This window comes from Dromiciops gliroides, chromosome 3, assembly GCF_019393635.1.
Source record: "Dromiciops gliroides isolate mDroGli1 chromosome 3, mDroGli1.pri, whole genome shotgun sequence".
Classification (NCBI taxonomy): Eukaryota; Metazoa; Chordata; class Mammalia; order Microbiotheria; family Microbiotheriidae; genus Dromiciops; species Dromiciops gliroides.
The window spans coordinates 411,257,978-411,269,525 of record NC_057863.1 but is presented as its reverse complement, the minus strand read 5'-3'; positions in this window follow the sequence as shown (position 1 = coordinate 411,269,525).

Genomic DNA, 11,548 nt, shown 5'->3' with positions numbered 1-11,548 from the left:
TGGTAGTGATTGTTATATACTGTATAGGTTCTTAAAAATTGTTGGTTGATTTATTGATGGAATTGATAGTTATCTTTTAGTTATCCTTTCCTTGTGGACTGTAGCCAATGTTTGATCTCGAGTTAGAGTAATTCTACAAAAATTGTTACTACTTCTGTGAGGACTATATGAACTCAAGAAGACTGTGTTAACAGGATCCTTGACATATGCCCCATTAGGGCCACCCTTAGTCCCAGCTCAATCTCAGGGAAAGAAACGGCAAACAATTGTATCAAAGACTGAATATATTATTTATCTCTAGCAGTGTTTCCTGAGATAGTCACAGAAGACTACTTGGTTGTAGATAAAGTGACTTCCCCCAAAAGATCTCAACCTACATTCTCTTCCCTAGTACAGATCAGTCAAGGTTGGGAATGCCTGGGAAGCCCAAACAAAAATAACTCACCCCTCAGGCAGAATTCCTAGCTGTTGCCCCTAAGTTCCTAGTCCTACTAGATCTATCTTCTCAGCTTTTCCAACCTGTTGACTAAATATCTGCTTATCTCACTATTCATTCCCCCTCAATTATTATAAGATATTTATCCATGCACTACAGTAAAAGAGTACTGGATTTGAAATCCAAAGACGAGAAATCAAATCTAGACTCCGCCACTTACTATTAAGGTTGTTTCTGGGTTGAGTTGTTATAGTCATGTCTGACTCTTCATGACCCCATTTGGAGTTTTCTTGGCAAAGATACTCAAGTCATTTGCCATTTTCAACTTCAGCTCATTTTACAAATGAAGAAACTGAGGCAAACAGGGTTAAGGGGCTTGCCCAGCATCACACAGCTAGTAAGTATCTAAGACCAGATTTGAACTCAGGTCTTCCTAACTCCAGCCCCAGCACTCTATCCACTGTACCACCTAGCTGCCCCACCATTTAGGTGGCCTTTGGCAAATTTACTTAACTTCCCATTCCTCAGTTTCCTTCATCATAAAATAAGAGAACTGGTCTGTAGTACCTCTAAATTCTCAATGTATTATCCCATAATCTTCCTGTATTAGGAGTCCCTGACTTGATCCCAACAAATCTACTGTTCTCCTAACAACCTCCTTACCCCATTCTGACCCTATCATCAGCTCATCTTTGGTCACACCTAAGTTCTAAATACTCATTGTTCCTCTAGGGCAGCCATAACCTGCTTCTCAGGATGGTAAATGGAAGCAAGATCAGTTAGTCAGTAATAGTAGTAAATACTGTTACATTCAACCTGATCTCATTGCTATTCTTAATGCTTGTTCCCATAGTATATAGTTTTTTGTTGTTTTTTTTTTTGTTTTTAGTGAGGCAATTGGGGTTAAGTGACTTGCCCAGGGTCACACAGCTAGTGAGTGTTAAGTGTCTGAGGCCAGATTTGAACTCAGGTACTCCTGACTCCAGGGCCAGTGCTCTATCCACTGAGCCATCTAGCTGCCCCAGTTCCCATAGTATATAAACTGTATGAGAATACCAGAGCATCCATACCAGAAACCTCAATCTGGACAACATTACCCTCCTTCCTCACCACTCCCCTAGCCCACATACAGGCACACACACCAAGACCACAATGACAACCAAGGACCAGAGATAAAGGAAAGGGGCTTCTCTCAAATATCACTTTGTCCACCCTCTCCTAATCCTTCCTTATATTCACTCTATCTAGCAACTGCTAAGATCCCATTCTTTCCACCTTCAACAACACAACAGTTAACATCCCTTTCTCCACCCAATAGCAATCTCTCTAGACTAGTCTTGGTCATCTACCATACTGATCAGTATCAACCCACAACCTTCCTGGTGCCCTAAATACCCTGAAATGATAATTCTCTCCAGCTTGTCCAACAGCAGTAAGAGCTCTCAGGGAGTATTTCCTCAGGCTTCAAAATAATAACTGCATACTTCTTTTACTCTTAGCTGTGCAGAATTTCAATCTACTCGCTGATAAGATTTTTGAGTCTTGACCCTCACCCCCCAACCAGTCTTCCTAATCAAGATCTTTTATATTCCTTAGAATTACCCTAGCAGCACCTTGTTCTAGCCTAACAACAAAAGATCCATATCCATTAAGTAATGCACTTTGTTTCCTTTCTTAATGGAACCATATTAGTAACTGTGAAAGTGGATTTAATTTTATTAATTTTGGGAAGTGATGCAAAAAAAAATTCAAACAGACCAAAATTCCTTGATACATTTTAGATTATACTCCTGAATTCAACAAAGACAAAACTTTTTTGTCATTAACTAGGAAAGGGCCCATGCAGAAAATTCAGGGCAATAAGAAAATCCCTTAACTATATAAATCTTCTCTCTTCTGCTGCTTGAATTGCTTGAGAGCCAAATTTATTTGCACATTGACCAGTGGTCCCAATACACTGATGTATAAAGAAAGATGGATAGCTACTGAAAAAATGAAATTAAGCTGCTCAGAAAGGGCTGCACCAAGAGTAACACTCTGAAATTATGGTTCAGAGATGTTGTGATAGGGATGGTGCATGAAAAAAGTATCACATCCTTTGGTTCTGTTTCCAGCTATTCCCTGTTACAATTATTTTCCATGGGTTCTATCAAGAGATTGAGAGGAAGGTCCCCAACACCCTAAGAAGACCCCATTGTAGTATAATTATGGGAGAACATAGACAAGTCACAAAGGATTATAAGACATGGATGGATTGCTATCTACATCTTAGCAGGTTAGAGGCACATCGATAGGATGATTCATCTAAGAATCAAATGTATTGATATTTCCCATAGCTATAACAACCTTGTGTGATATATACCAAGAGGCTCTTGGTAATGTTTGTCATCATTTTGATATAGTAAATTTTTAGGGTACAAATTGTGTGGTTTAAAAATCTAAGCGTGAGGGCAGCTAGGTGGTGCAATGGATAAAGCACCAACCCTGGATTCAGGAGGACCTGAGTTGAAATCCTGTTTCAGACACTTGACACTAGCTGTGTGACCCTGGGCAAGTCACTTAAACCCTCTTTACCCTGCTAAAAAAATCTAAGTGTGGGTTCTAATCTGTTCCCCCAGTTTGGGGGGAAAATGGTTAAAATCACTGATAAATTCACCAAGAGTTTAGGCTTTTAAGGGTTTATTATAAGATAGTAGAGAAAGATGCATAATATCATGAAAAGAATGTGGAACTTGGAAAAGTTGGGTTTGAGACACAATGCCATCATTTATTAGTTCTGTGACCTCAGATAAGCCATTTAAATTCTCTGCATCTGTTTCCTTGTCTAGTAAATGGAGATAACCAAAGCAACCATAGCTACATAACAAGGCTGGTTATTGAGAAAACCAAAAGAGATCCTGGATTCTAAGACCCTTGTAAACTAAAGTACTATATAAATGTAAGGTATTATTATCAATATAAGGATGAGGCACTTTACACATTTCAGAAACAACAACAACAACAACAAAATAATGAATCATAGACTTGCCACAAAGAAATATATGTTATAGATAAATACAAAATTGCTTCCATTTTCCTTAGAATATCCAGCATCTGACTCGACCTTTCTTTATCATAATGGCCCAACAGACTCCATTTCAGTGTTCCTCAACAGAGCAAGATTTTATGTCCTAACTTCTGGCAAACACATCATTAATTTAGAAAAATATAAAAGAATTTCTTGGTAACAGAAGATATGGAATTGAAACTAAGTAGGAGATTTCCCTCATTAATTCTCCTGTCAAGAAACAGTGATAATTGGGTCAAGAAGGGAAAAAATAGAGGGAGAAAATAAGGATTTAGACAAGCTCTAAGCTTTGCTCTCTAGGACTGGTGTTGTTGTTTTTTAATTCACCCACAAACTACAATTTTATCTATAATTCTAATACCACACACTCTGGATTGAATGACTATAATGTGTTCTATTTGACACCATATTTCACCAGTGGGTGAAGTGTTTCTAGTGTGTTCCAAGGCTTGTAAGGTGCTCTGGGAGGCCTAGCTCAAAGGCACTATGCAAATAAAATATATTATTATATAAAATATGCTATTTCCCAAAAGATCTGCCTTACTGGAAATCTTGTATTTGAAAAGTTTTTAAAAGTGTACATTTTATAGAAATTCAAATTGAAGCATTCCTTTTTAAAGTAAAAAGAAAAGTGGTTTAAGCTTTTTTTTAAATTCTTTATTGTTAGACAATGTCAAAATAAAAGTCTGTGTATGAGCTAAGGAAAGGAGTTAAAAGTCTAGGAAGGAGGGGGCAGCTAGGTGGTGCAGTGGATAGAGCACCGGCCCTGGATTCAGGAGTACCTGAGTTCAAATCCGGCTTCAGACACTTAACACTTACTAGCTGTGTGATCCTGGGCAAGTCACTTAACCCCAACTGCCTCAAAAAAAAAAGTCTAGGAAGGAAAAAAAGAAATTTAATACAGACAAATTTGTCACACACACAAACTACTCTGTATCTTTTGCTCTCTACTTCAGAAAAATGTGTTAGGGAGTAGACAATCATATCCCAATGAATTTAAACAGAGGAAGCCTAGATGTTTTGATCTAATCAATTAACTAGAAGCTTAAGCTGGGTATGAACAAATCCTCAATCGTTTGAGAGGTGCAAATTACTTTATGCATTGGATGAGAGCAAATGACTGGCCACACATAAAATATCTTGTGGTTGGCCAAAAAAAAATCATTCATGTCCTGTGGGGCTATGAATAAAACCACAAGCCAGTTCAGAATTCAGCATTCCAATAGCAGGCTAGTCCAGTGGTAAAACGGCTCTGGGGAAGACACTGAAAAAGAGTTGCTTGGGGGGAGGGGGGAGATGAAGAAAAGGGGAGAAGAAATAGTCTTTTTTCCTAAACCCACATACATCCCATCAGTGTGTAAGTTTGGGGGATCCAACAGAGCCATCAGAGGAACCAAGAATCAGTACCAGTGTCCACTGAGCAACAAGAGTTGGAGGCAGTAATATATCAGTAGCTGAATGACATACTAAGGAAAGGCAGCTTCTGGACTCCGTAAATGCACCCCTTCAGAGCCCAATAGAGAGTTCTAAGGAGAACTTTATAAGTCCTCCCGAAGAGAGAAAACAACTTCCAGTAAACAGGAACTGTGATTTACTGCTTAGCTACATGTGTTCTCTACACTTGAGGCTCATCAGCATTGGACTTTAGGCCTACTCTCTCAGGATTCCTATTGGTATTTGTGAAAGAATGTGACCAAAAGTTGGGGTATATGGTCCTTTGTACCCAAATGTTATTATTCTACCACCTTAGTAAATACCCTTTCCTAAAAGTGAAGTGACAGAATGGTAGATAATCAAGGATAAAACACGAAATGAAGAGCTGGGAGCAACATACTACAAAGCCTAACCCTTCACAGTTCTAGGGGTAATCCTAAGGATAGTCAGCTACCATCTGTAAATCCAACTTTTCAATGATAGTGAGGATTCAGGAAATAGGTGCTAAAAATGAAATCATAATAGAAATTATCTTAACTCACCTTTTCTGTTTAATCTTACATTTATTGGTTTTAGGCTGCATGTTAGATTTGTTTTGTTTTGCTTGTTAAGTGTCTGCTAAATAAGTTTAATTGAACAATTGTGAGCATATTACCAAAGGAAGTTGAGGTGCTACTATGCACAAAAGGACCACCAACCCATTTCTGCTCACAGGGTTGTTGTGAGGCTTCAGTAAGATAATGAGGATAAAGCTCTCTTGCAAGTCTAAAAGCACCATGCAGGTGTTAGTTAATACACTACAGGCAGCTTTTTGATATAAATACATTTGATAATAATTAAATGATAATGTGTAAATAGTGCCTTAGAGTTTTCAAGCTGCTGTACCATTCAAGAACTTTTTGACCCCTAGGGAAATCTATGATTCAGAAAGAACAATTATCATTTGTTCCCATTTGGCAAATGAAGAAATAGGATTTGGAGAGGTTAAAGTGACAAGGTGGTTTAAATCCTTAGAACATGGACTCTTTTCTTAGCTGATATGATTCTGGATTAGGGGTTCTTGGCTTAACCTCTTTATTTACTATTTAGAGGTTCATCTTTTGCTTCTGGGGTGAGCGTCCCAAAGTTGGATTGTATGTTCAGTAAATACTAGATCTATAGGTGGGGAAAAAAAGCCTTTTTACTTTCATTTTTCCTATATCCTATATTTTCCTCAGGAATACCACAATCCATGAATAAAATGCTAAAATGTCATTTTATTTCATTTGACCATCATTTTTGTCTTCTCTTCTCATTCTTTTTTTATTATGTCACCATCTATCCTGTCACTTCATAACAATAATAATAACCTAATGTACTTTGAAGCTTATAAGAGGCTTTTCCAATTATTTTCAAAATATTTGTATGTATTAATTTAAAGAATAAACCCATAAAGTAAAAGGTACAAATAGCATTTTCCCTTTTTGCAGATAAAGAAACTGAGATTTCAAAATTTTTAATTACTTTCTTTTTAACTCATTATTTATTTTTTGTGAGACAATTGGGGTTAAGTGACTTGCCCAGGGTCACACAGCTAGAAAGTGTTAAGTGTCTGAGGTTGAATTTGAACTCTGGTCCTCCTGACACCAGGGCCAGTGCTCTATCCACTGCACCACCTACCTGCCCCTTAAATGACTTTCAATTAATTAATGACTAAACAACTTAGCCAATAGTTAACATAAGTTTAAGGGGCAAGAATCAGACCCAGATTTCCCCCATTACTCTCTACCAAATCACCCACTCCTTGGTTTCATCAGTAAAGGTTTATACTACTAATATATTTTTGTAAAATGCTATTGTTTCAATAATTGTGAACCTGCCTTTGTTGCTTACTTCCACAATGACTCTAAAGAAGTGGCTTAACCTCCATGGGCCTCAGAGTTTGCTTTGCTTTGCTTTTGAGAGGTAGATTGAAATTAGTGGATAGAGGGCTGATTGGGCATCAGGAAGACCTGTGTTCACATCCTGTTTCACAAACATATTAGCTGTGGCACCCTGTCCAAGACATTTAACCTCTTGGTATAAAGAGTAGGATTTGATAACCTTCAAGGTCCCTTTAGCTCTACCTCTAAGATCATATAATACCAGTAATTGCCAAAAAATTGTCATGAAATTTGTTTATATTTTGCAACTTGGATATGGTAATTTTTTAATTGGTTATTATATGTTTCACCAGTAACAGGAAGCAAAAAATTCAGTATATGAGAAAAATACAGCATCAACTTGTTATATAATTTATGAATGCATCTTATATTTTGATGAATTTCATAAGAACAAAACATCTTTTATCTTAAGCTGAAAGCACTCCCAAATCTAAAATGAGTCTATTCTCCATAGAGCATTCAGGATCTAGTCATCTCTGCAACAGTATGACCTCCATTTAACATATTTCAGAGTCTATACCTGAGACAGTAGCCTAGATCTCAGTGGGGGAGAAATTTGGAAGAGAAGATGGTTTACAATACCTCAGGTTTCACTGAAAATATTCATAATGTGAGGTGAGCACTCTGGAAAGAGTACACTTCATTGAAATGGTAATGAATTGAGTTTTCTTTTTTAAAAAATATAATAGATTTCTCATATTTGAAAGTAAAAAGATATTCAAATGTTAAACACAGGGTGAAGAGAAAGAAAAGCATGTGCAATAAAAAGCATCGTATTTTTAAATCTTAAGGAAATTAAATATGTTTCACAACTATTTATATATTAAGGGGTGTAAATTTAATGCAATTCTTTTAAATGTGAAAAAACACATTCGATTTAGTTTATAAGTTGTCTTCTTTCTCTTTTGTATTTTTGATGAGCCAAATATTAAAATATTCTAAAATATAGCTCATAATTAGCATTGCATAAATAATTTTGAGGAAGAATAGTCTAATGCCCATAATTTCATATTAAAATTTTTAATTTTCCTGCTTAAACTTGATAAAATCATTAAATAATCTGAGATGCTAGTCAGAAGACTACATTAGATTTCTGTTTCCTATTGTAACCATTGTTTCAAAGCCCATTGGCATAAAACTGTCATTGATGGAGATGGATGCTCTGCATGAAGGCCAGGGCAAAATTGACATGTGAAGATCTCTTCAGTCTCTTGAGTTTTCTTCAGATTGTCTTTGGGTGTTCATCATGTCCTCTTCAAGTCAGTTTAGGCCCTGAAGTCATTTCAGGTGCTTCTGACTTCCAGCTTCAAGAGGTCAACCGCTCTTGAAGCTGTGAAAAGAAAAGATTGTAGAAAGACATGAGAGGAGAGGGCAGTCTCTCTGTCACATCCCACTTCTAAGCTTTCTACCCTAGTGAATTTGGGGAGTTTCCCCTTGAGTGAGAGATCCAGGACACTCACTCTTGGATGAGCTGAGTTACTTTACTCCCAAGAGAGAGCTCCTTTGCTCTCTATTGTCCGGTATATATTCTACCAAGTATACCTTCTCTGACTTCTGTTTTGCTACCAATTTTGATCAATTAGTTCATTGTGGAACTGGTATTTGGAGGGAAGGAGGGTTAAGCCTCAGATATAAAGTTTGGGGTCCTGAATTCTTCCAATGATGAAATGGCAAGCAGAAGTTAGCTCAAATCTGATGACATCCCCTAGATGGAACGGAAAGATATGATTCTAGCCTGACACTCACTCTCTGAACAGAGTGGCTTCTAGGTCCAACTTCCTGCTTCCCTCCTGGTAGAAATTAAAGTCTCTTTGGAGGAAGGTGGGAGAAGAAGATAGATATGTCCATTCTGCCTCCCTTTAAGCCACACAATGATATCCTCATCCTACTTGCACAGGAGCAGACTTCAAAATCTCCATTATAGAATTTGAAGTTAGTATTCAGATGTATAAGATTTTTCATTTATAATTCTTGGTATCACACAAAAAAGTGATGATTCAATTATTTTCTTACAAGACAGCCATAGTTTTTATTATGCATAATTCATTCAATAATAATTTGGTGTGCTATGCCTTACAGAGAGTAGACTAGAGGAAATGTTTAGAAGTACAAAATACACGGGGCAGCTAGGTGGCACGGTGGATAAAGCACCGGCCCTGGATTCAGGAGGACCTGAGTTCAAATCTGACCTCAGACACTTGACATTTACTAGCTGTATGACCCTGGGCAAGTCACTTAACCCTCATTGCCCCACAAAAAAAAAAGAAGTTCAAAATACAATTTCTGCTCACCAAGAGCTTACTATCAAGGCAGCTAGGTGGCACAGTGGATGGAGCACCAGCCCTGGATTTAGGAGGACCTGAGTTCAAATCTGGCTTCAGACACTTGATACTTACTAGCTGTGTGACCTTGGGCAAGTCACTTAAGCCCAATTGCCTCACAAAAAAAAAATTTTAAATACCTTACTATCTAGATGAGGAGACAACATATACACAAATATATATATGTATCTAGGTATATAAAGCTATCAATTGTCTCATTTTTGTTGACTAAATTTTCTTAATAGAACAAGATTTTTGTAGTTCTCTAAATAGTCACATTATCTTCAAACAGAGATTTGCCTATAATCATTAGTTTAATTTCTTTTCCATATCATATTGATATAGCTGGGATTTCAAACATTATAGAAAGAGTGGAGAAAAAAGAAAACATTCTAGATTCACCACTTATTGTTTTCAGAAGTCTTTCAACATTTTTCTCCATTGCAAATAATGTTAACTAGCTCATGGTTTTAGAGAAATGGTTTTCATCATATTAGTAAAGGTATTTTTATTCCCATGTGTTTTCCTTTTCCTTTTAATGTAAATGAATATTGTTGTTTTGTCAAAAATTTTCAACATCTACTAATAAAATCATGTTATTTTCATAATGCTTATTAAGATTAATTGTATTTCTAGTTTTCCTAATATTGAACCATGTTTGTACTTCTGCTCTAAGTACAACTAACTCACAGTATATCACAGTAAGTAATTTTTTAAAATGTATTACTGTAGACTCTTTAGCAATATTCCATTTAAAATTTTGCGTTGGGGGCAGCTAGGTGGTGCAGTGGATAAAGCACTGGCCTTAGATTCAGGAGGACCTGATTTCAAATCCAGCCTCAGACACTTGACATTTATTAGCTGTGTGACTCTGGGCAAGTCACTTAACCCTCATTGCCCTGCAAAAAAAAAATGTGCATTAATAATTATAATAATAGGATAGAGAGATTGCCATAAAATCAGGAGGACCTGGGTTTGAGTCCTGTCTCTAATATATACTAGCTGTGTCAAATGAAATGTCTGTAAAGGACTTATCACAGTGCCTAGCCCATAGTAGGCCCTTGATAAATACTTATTCCCTTCCCTTTTGCTATCTCCCCTACCCCACTCCATTCTGAGCTGGGCAAATCATTTAATTTCTCAGTATCCCAGGGATTTCCCTGAGATTCTGTCAAAGAATATTGTCAATCTTCATGAATAGAGTATTTTCTCTCTGGGAGGTCCATAATCAGATGAAATCATAGAAAATGAAAGAAGGAAGGAAGGAAGGAAGGAAGGAAGGAAGGAAGGAAGGAAGGAAGGAAGGAAGGAAGGAAGGAAGGAAGGAAGGAAGGAAGGAAGGAAGGAAGGAAGGAAGGAAGGAAGGAAGGAAGGAAGGATGGTAATATTGTGCATGTACAAGGAAGATAGGTGCCTACAATCCATTGACTCATTTATGCCTCCCTAAAGCCTTTATGAAATGAGGTTCAACTAATTATTCAATGCTAATTATCAGTTTTCATACTTAAATGAAAATATCACCTATTAACTCAATCTTTGCAATCTTTCCTTTTCATAATTCAGTTCATCTTGTTTTATCCATTATTAAACACATTGTGTGTTAACATTTGATATGCATTAAACATCATATTATCAATTCTGTATTGAAATTTTAGAGGAGAAATTATCCCCATTCTATACATTTCTTTTTTTGTCAATACACATTTATTAAGTACCTACTGTGTGTCAGCCACTATACTGAGTTCTGGGGATACAAAAAGAAGCAAAAGACCTTAATGTATATAAAATATATAAATAGTTAATTTCACCAGGTTTCCTGAGAGCTGGTTCCACCATACATTTCTTTAGGAAGTTAAGCCTGCACTCTGAAAACTGAAAACCTTAGTATCATTAAATAATGTGTTCATTTTGATGTGTGCTAGCATTGCTGGAAATTGTGGCAATAGCAGCTTTGAAAAGGGACACTATTTTGTGGAAGAAATGAATTCCTTGTGCTATCTCAACAAGTTGCCTACTTCCAAATTAGAAATAATTTCTACATAAATTCATAAACCTTTGATTTAGAAAAGGAGTGTCATACTCCTAATTAAATCTTTCAAAAGCTCTCTAAGAGGCTAAATATTTTCTTGCAGAATTGTCTAAGTCTATTCACCTGTCTTCAGTGAACATGCCAGTAGGCTGAGTTTCAGTTTAAAAAGAATTCTAAAGTGGTAATACCCTTTCTCCCAACTATATATCCCCTGGAACAAAGTCCAAGATATTCACCACCCCCCTATACTAAACTGCACAGCACAGTGGGTAATGTAGCAGCAAGCCTCCCGAATACCTATTTATTTATATCTCTAATGTGTAGATAGATACTATCTTT